This window comes from Bidens hawaiensis, unplaced genomic scaffold (genome assembly GCF_021521415.1).
Source record: "Bidens hawaiensis isolate Kalapana, Puna unplaced genomic scaffold, B.hawaiensis_p1.1 tig00006845_1, whole genome shotgun sequence".
Lineage (NCBI taxonomy): Eukaryota > Viridiplantae > Streptophyta > Magnoliopsida > Asterales > Asteraceae > Bidens > Bidens hawaiensis.
The window spans coordinates 1,287,437-1,294,958 of NW_027491467.1; positions in this window are offsets into that span (position 1 = coordinate 1,287,437).

Here is a 7,522-nt window from a genome sequence, read left to right on the forward strand (position 1 = left end):
CTTAATTCAATAGTTTAACATTTCTTGTTTCATGAGAGTGTCTTATGAAACCAGATAATATTTGACGATTTCAACTTAGGCCAACGATTTAAATACATTTAAAAGTGCAATGCAAATTTTCTTATATGATACCAAGTTGTCTCATATGAACATATGAAAACATAGTAAAATGTTAGGTGGGAAGTTGGGAACTTGATCCACAAAGATTGAAAAGTAGAAGTTTGACACCGTATTGTAATTACAGTTATAACTTCTAATTTTGGTTTGTGAGCTTTTGTTTTGTTTTTCATAATAAGAAATTTGCAATACTTAATTCGTAACGATTTATTTCTGTATGGTCGGTCCATGAAGTGAAGGTCATTTGTTTATTTATTTTTGATTGTTAGTTTCTGTTTTATATTTAATGTTTAATATTGTAAGGTTTGCTTAATTAATTGGCTAAGAAAAAGTTTCTGAGACATCTTAGTGGTTAACTGGTAGGTGTAACAAACAAAAGGGTGGAGAAGATATAAGTGTATGGAAATCTAGAAATCGCGTTAAAAAACGTAGATTAAATAAATATTTAAATTCTTAAAAACTGGACAATACATTGGACGACATTTGATTTATTTACATATAACATTTAGAAGAAGAAGATATACGTGGGACTGTGGGAGGTGCCTTCCTGCCCACCAAAGCTGATTACGTGCATGAAACTACTTCTTGACGTAACTAATTTAATTTTGAGAAGTATATATAGAAATCAAGCCGGTGTATATCTTTTTAGGGGGTGTTTGGTACAGAGAATGGAAATGGAGAGAAAATAGAAATAGAAATGGAATTGTAGAGAAAGAGAATTGGTATGGAGAATGAGAATCATTTCTCTTGTTTGGTACACGAGAAAATAAACAGAGAACTCTACCATACCCAACCCCACCTCCACCCAACCTGACACCACTCACCACCGCAGCCCCACCACCACCAGCACCACCACCACAGCCCCCCCACCACCACCAGCCCCACCACCACAGCCCCACACCACCAGCACCACCACCACAGCCCTTTCTTCAACCACAGCCCACCACCACCGGCTGCCGCCACCAAACCCCCTTCTTCAACCACAGTACACAAGAAATTAAAAAGATTCAAATTTTTGGAACATAAGATATAGAAAAAAGAGGCTCAGATCTGTCATCACTGCCTCTTTGGAGATTTTGTGGTGGTGGTTGTGGTGGCGATGATGATGATGATAATCAGAAGCCACCTGCAACCACCGCCGATTTCCACCACCACTGTCACCCACCTGCGACCACAATCAACCGGTTACCATCTCTGTGTTCACCACTGCGAACGGCGGAGACGGGGTGGTGGTTGCAGACTTGGAGACGAGGTGGCGGTTGCAGACTTGGAGACGAGGTGGCGGCCGGAGACGGGGTGGTGGCCGGAGACGAGGTGGTGACATGCTATGAGGAGGCTGCTGAGAAATAGATTTCTCTCTGTTTTAAAGATAAATGGAATTCTCTAGTTTTAGAGAAATAGAAAGAGAAATAGAAATGAAAAGTGGAAAACAAACAAAAGAAATATTTCTAATTCCATTTCTCCCCAATCAAATCCCTCTACCAAACACACCCTTAAGGTTTTGGGTATTAAAGTTATGGAACTTATTCATTAAAATATCTTTATTTTAACATAAATAGGTTGCCTTTTATCTCCTCGCTTTTATTTTAAAGAGAAAATTACTGAAAGAGTCCCTGGGGTATTTTAGCGGCATCACTATGCGTCCCCGAAAAAAAATGGCTTATTGGAATCCCTGATGTTTAAAAAGCTGAACACGTTGAGTCCCTCCATCTAACTGACGTTAACTAAGACATAACTTGAGGGCTATTTTTGCCAATCTTCTTTTGTTATTATATTACCTTGTCTAAAAATCAGTTTACCCTAACATAAAAATTACAGCCCCCGTTCTTCATCTTCATCAGGTCTTCTTCATCAGGTCCTCTTCATCATCATCATCATCGCTGGTCTTCTTCCTCGTTCTCCATCTTCCTCAATGGGCCGTGGGGCATGAAGGATACGTCAACCTGATGAGGAGTTTTCTCTTGACACTAACAGTAAGTTCAAATTAGGGTTTTTTTTGTGTTATTAGTTCAAGTTATAAAGAAATGTTGTGTTTTTAGTTCAAGTTATAAACAAATTTTGTGTTTTTAGTTAGTTATAAACAAAGTTGATTTTTTTTAATTACAGATGATAACAACCTGTTTACGTTTCATATTTTCCATGGAGGCAAGTTTTCTCAATTTCCCGATAGAGCTTACGGGGGAGGTCGATCGGTTTTCATTGATAATGTGGTGGCTGGAAAAATTGGTAAGGGTGATTTGGTTGAGATGGCAAAAAATCTAGGATATCCTCCTAGCGAGGTACTTTACTTTCATTATAGAGAACCGAATGTTTGTATGGATTGGGGTATACATCCACTATGTGATAAATTTGATTTTAACAAAATTTTTGACATTGTAAGAGGTGGAATTAAGGTGGTTGATATATATGTGGAATATGTGCATACACGTTTGATAAACAATGTATCGTTTTCTTCCCATGTCGACTTTGCAAATGAAAAGGGACACGAGGTAGATGAAGTTGATGTTGATATAGAATACACATCAAATAGGTTGAATGAGGAAGAGGGTGATGAAAGCGATTCACATGAATCGGATTCATATGAAACAGAGGATGATCTAGATTACAGTATTGACGAAATTGGTCTTGAGTATTTGGAAGATGTAGAAGTGGACATGACAATCTTCAATAATAATGTTGATGCGGATGTCGTTGAAGTTTATAATGCCACTGATAATGCACTAGATGATTATGAAGATGATGAACATGAGGAAAGTCTTGACTTTGACCAAGTGTATAGTGATGAAGATAATTCCACTGTGTTGAATACGGTGAAACAGAGGATAAGAAGGAAAACAATACTAACTGGGCCTTGGAGTGATGCATGCCCATTCTTTATTGGTCAGTTAATTGAAGATAAGGATACCATGAATGAAATGGTTAAAAAATAAGCAATGGCCTCAAGAAGAGAGCTTTATATTAAAAAAATGACAATATAAGGTATAGAGTAGTGTGTTTGGGTAGGAATCCTACTTTGATTTGTGGTGAGGGTTCAAACTTGACAATTGGGGAAAGCCGTAAGGCTCAAAGTGCAAAAAAAAAGGAAAACTAAACCCACTTGTCCTTGGGCAATGCAAATCTCAAGACGATCCATTTCAGATCAGTGGTGTGTGAAGACAATCTCCCACCAACATCAGTGTCTCCAAACTAGGGCTGTTGGGCTATACACCATGGGAACCAGAGTGAAGGAGATCGAGTCGGAAATTTAAACAAATCCTACAATCCCTGTGAAGTCTCTTCAAGATAAAATCCAGAAAATACATCAGATCCACGTTTCCGAAGTGAAAGTGAGAAGAGCAAAGAAGCTTGCTAATGATAAAAAAGATGGTGATTTTATACAACAATACGGTGTGCTAAGAGCCTACCTTGAACAACTGGTAAAAGCCAACCCTGGTAGCCATGTCAAAGTAGATGTGGAACCATGTCATGACCCTAGCAGTCCTACTAGGCATTTCAGGAGGGTTTATATATGTTATGGTGCTACAAAGAAAGGTTTTCAATTGTTGGGAAGAGAATTTTTGGGGCTAGATGGATGTTTTATGAAAGACCCATTTCCAGGTCAAATCTTGACTTCAGTAAGTATTGACGGTAACAGGTGTATTTATCCGATTGCTTTTGCACTCGTGGAAGCTGAAACTCTACACTCATGGACATGGTTCTTAGAGTGCCTTAGATATACTCTTGATTTGCCCATCGATGCTAACTTCACTTTTATTAGTGACCGTCAAAAGGTAATGAGCTGTTAATGCTGTTAATGATTTTTTTTAGGTTGTTAATGCTGTTAACATTGGCGGACCTATGTTATGGGTAAGGGGGGGGGGGGGGGGGGGGCGACCGCCCACTTAAAATTTTTTTGTTAGTGTTGTTTTTATGTGAAAATCCCGATCGCCCCCCTTAAAATTAGTGTTAAGTTACAATGTCGCCCCCCACGAAAATTATTCCTGGATCCGCCACTAGCTGTTAATTGATGTATTTTAAGTTTTTTTTGCTCCTGTAAATGCTGATAATGCTGTTAAAGGCTGTTTTTTATGCCGTTATTGCTGTTTTTAAGCTGTATTATTGCTTTTGATGCTGTTAATTGCTGTTTTTTTCATGCTGTTAATGCAGCTATTGCTGTTTTTAAGCTGTTTTATTGCTGTTGATGCTGTTAATTGCTGTTTTTTTCATGCTGTTAATGCAGTTATTACTGCTTTTAAGTTGTTTTATTGTTGTTGATGCTGTTAATTGCTGTTTTTTCATGCTGTTAATGCTGTTTTGTTGCTGTTGATGCTGATAATGCTGTTTTTGCTGTTTTTTTATGCTGTTAATGCTGTCATTGCTGTTTTTTATGCTGTTAATGTTGTCATTGCTGTTTCTTTAATCTGTTTTGTTGCGGTTGATGCTGATAATGTTGTTTTTGCTGTTTTGTTGCTGTTAATTTGCTGTTTCTTTTACTGTTTTTGTTTGCAGCTTATGTTAATTGCTTTTGTTTGCTGTTTTAGGGCTTAATTCCAGCATTAGAAAAGGTGTTTCCTAGGGCTGAGCATCGGTTTTGTGTTAGGCACATCCACGAGAACATGAAGAAACAATAGCGAGGAGATGTGTTTAAAAATATGTTCTTGAAAGCAGCTAGTGCCACTTCCATACCTTACTATTTAAAAGTTATGGAGGAAATAAAGGAAGCAGATGCTACTTTATATGATTGGCTTAACCAAATCCCAGCTAAAACATGGTCAAAAGCCCATTATTCAGGTAGGGCAAAGTCTGATATTCAGATAAACAATATGTGTGAGAGTTTTAACAAGCAATTGGTTGGGGCAAGGGACAAGCCTGTGATCACGTGCTTAGAGTATATTAGAGAGTACATGACAAGGAGAATTGTTAATGTGAGAAAGATGGTGTCAAAGGCTGCAGGCCCTTTAACACCAAATGCTACAAAAACGTTTGAAGATATAAAGTCCGAGGCATCACAATTGACTATTCTTATGGTGGATGCTCATAATTACCAGGTAAAATACTATTAATGTCATTCCTTATTCTTATTTTGGATTCTAAAGTTGTTTTTTTTATATTGATAGGTGAATAGTATAAGGTCCCAATGTGTGGTGAACGTGAAATACAGAACATGCACTTGCAGGAAATGGGATTTGACAGGGATGGCATGTAAACATGCAGTGGCGGCTATAAATGACATGGTTATCAATAATATGAATGTTGGCATACCTGAGCAATGGGTGTCTGAGGCTTACTGGTTAGATACTTGGAAAAATGTGTATGATAACCAAATAATGCCAATCCCAAGTGAAGATTATTGGATGCCTTCACAATGTCCAACAACACTCATTCCACCAAAACATCATAAACAGGTAACTCGTTAAAACTAGTATTGTTAAATAATAAACAAGTTTACTTTTTACAGATAAGTGTGTCTTTTGGATAGATTGGGAGGCCAAAGAAAAAGAGAAATAAGTCATGGGATGAGAGGAGCAAGAAGTCTCTTGAGGATAAGAGGACAAAAAGAATTGAAGAGGTGGAGAAAGTGTTTTCTAAGGGAGGTAAAATGACAAGACAAGGAGGAACAGTAAAATGCGGCAAGTGTGGTGCTTTTGGTCATAATTGTAGAAGATGCACTGGTAATGGTGGGACAACTTCAAGTGAACAACGCGGATGATGATATTGACTTTTTTTGTGTTTTGGTAATGACTTGTTTTGGGTATTGATTTTTTGTGTAATGGTATGATAACTTTCTACCCACATTGTGTAATGGTATGATAACATTCTACCCGAATTGTGTGATGGTATAAAAACTCTTTTTTGTTATCTTTTGGCGTGTTACTAAATTATATCTTATCCATGTTACTCTTTAGTGTAAAAATAGACGCAAATTAGTTAAGTTAAAACACTATTTACAAGCTACCAATGAATTAATTTATGACACGTTACTTTACCTTAACTTTCCCCACAACTAGTGGATTATTATCAAGTATAAGTTATATAACTGCTGAACAACAAATTTACAAAAGTCAAACATTAAATGACTTTATCAAGTATAAGTTACAAAATACATATAAAACAACTACAATTAGAAATTCAACCATTACATGTTTACATAGTACAAATACAACACAAGAACTCAAAATGTACAAACATAAACAAGGAAGAACATCCAACTAATTCCTAAAACAATCTTCAATTTTTTGAAATCCTTAACTTTGGTTCTTGCATACTAGTCTTTCTTCTTCATACTCTTGACCAGTGCGGGGATCCTTTCACAACCGGGACAAGTAGGAGTATCTGCCCACTTTAACCATCCGCAAGAACCTTTCTGTAACGAACAACAATAATCAACCATCCTAATCCTAACAAACTCATTTCATTCACAATATGTCTCTATACAAACTGATTTAATTCAAAATTAAGCCACAACTCAACTGATTTAATTCACTTAACATCAATATAAACTAATTTCATTCAATAAAAGATAAAAACAACTGATTTAAAAACAACTGGTGAAGATTAGAAATACAACACAATATAAACTAATTTCATTCATTCAATTAACATCAATATTAACATCAACTGATTTAAAAACAACTAATTTCAGAGATTTGAATACTGAACTACTTACACAGCAAAGGGATCGACGACCGACCGGGGTTAGCATCCGTCCGGGATATACGATAGCACGTATCTGCACCACAAGAGCAAAACAAATCTGATGAACGAGTAGCATGACCTCGATTTCGGTGAGAAAATAGGATGTGAACTGTGACATTTTGACACCAATAGAAGATGATAATTACTTTGGACTCCTAACGAATTGGAGAAGAAGAAGAAGAAGAAACTAATACTTAGGGCTCCAATTGAAGCTCCTATAGAAGCAGCGAACAAGAAGAAGAAGATGAAGGTACGCTTCTATCTGAATTAGGAATTAGGGTTCAAGACCTGATGAAGATGAAGGTACGCTTCTATCTGAAGAAGAAGAAGACCAGCGATGATGATGATGATGATGATGATGATGATGAAGAAGACCTGATGAAGATGAAGAACGGGGGCTGTAATTTTTATGTTAGGGTAAACTGATTTTAGACAGGGTAATATAATAACAAAAGAAGATTGGCAAAAATAGCCCTCAAGTTATGTCTTAGTTAACGTCAGTTAGATGGAGGGACTCAACGTGTTCAGCTTTTTAAACGTCAGCGATTCCAGCAAGCCATTCTTTTTTCGGGGACGCATAGTGACTCCGCTAAAATACCCCAGGAACTCTTTTAGTAATTTTCTCTATTTTAAAACTAGTTTCACTCCATATATTACACGGGTAATTTATAAACAACAATATTACTATTAGTACATAGTCGTTATATAATAGTATAACAATTTTAAAATA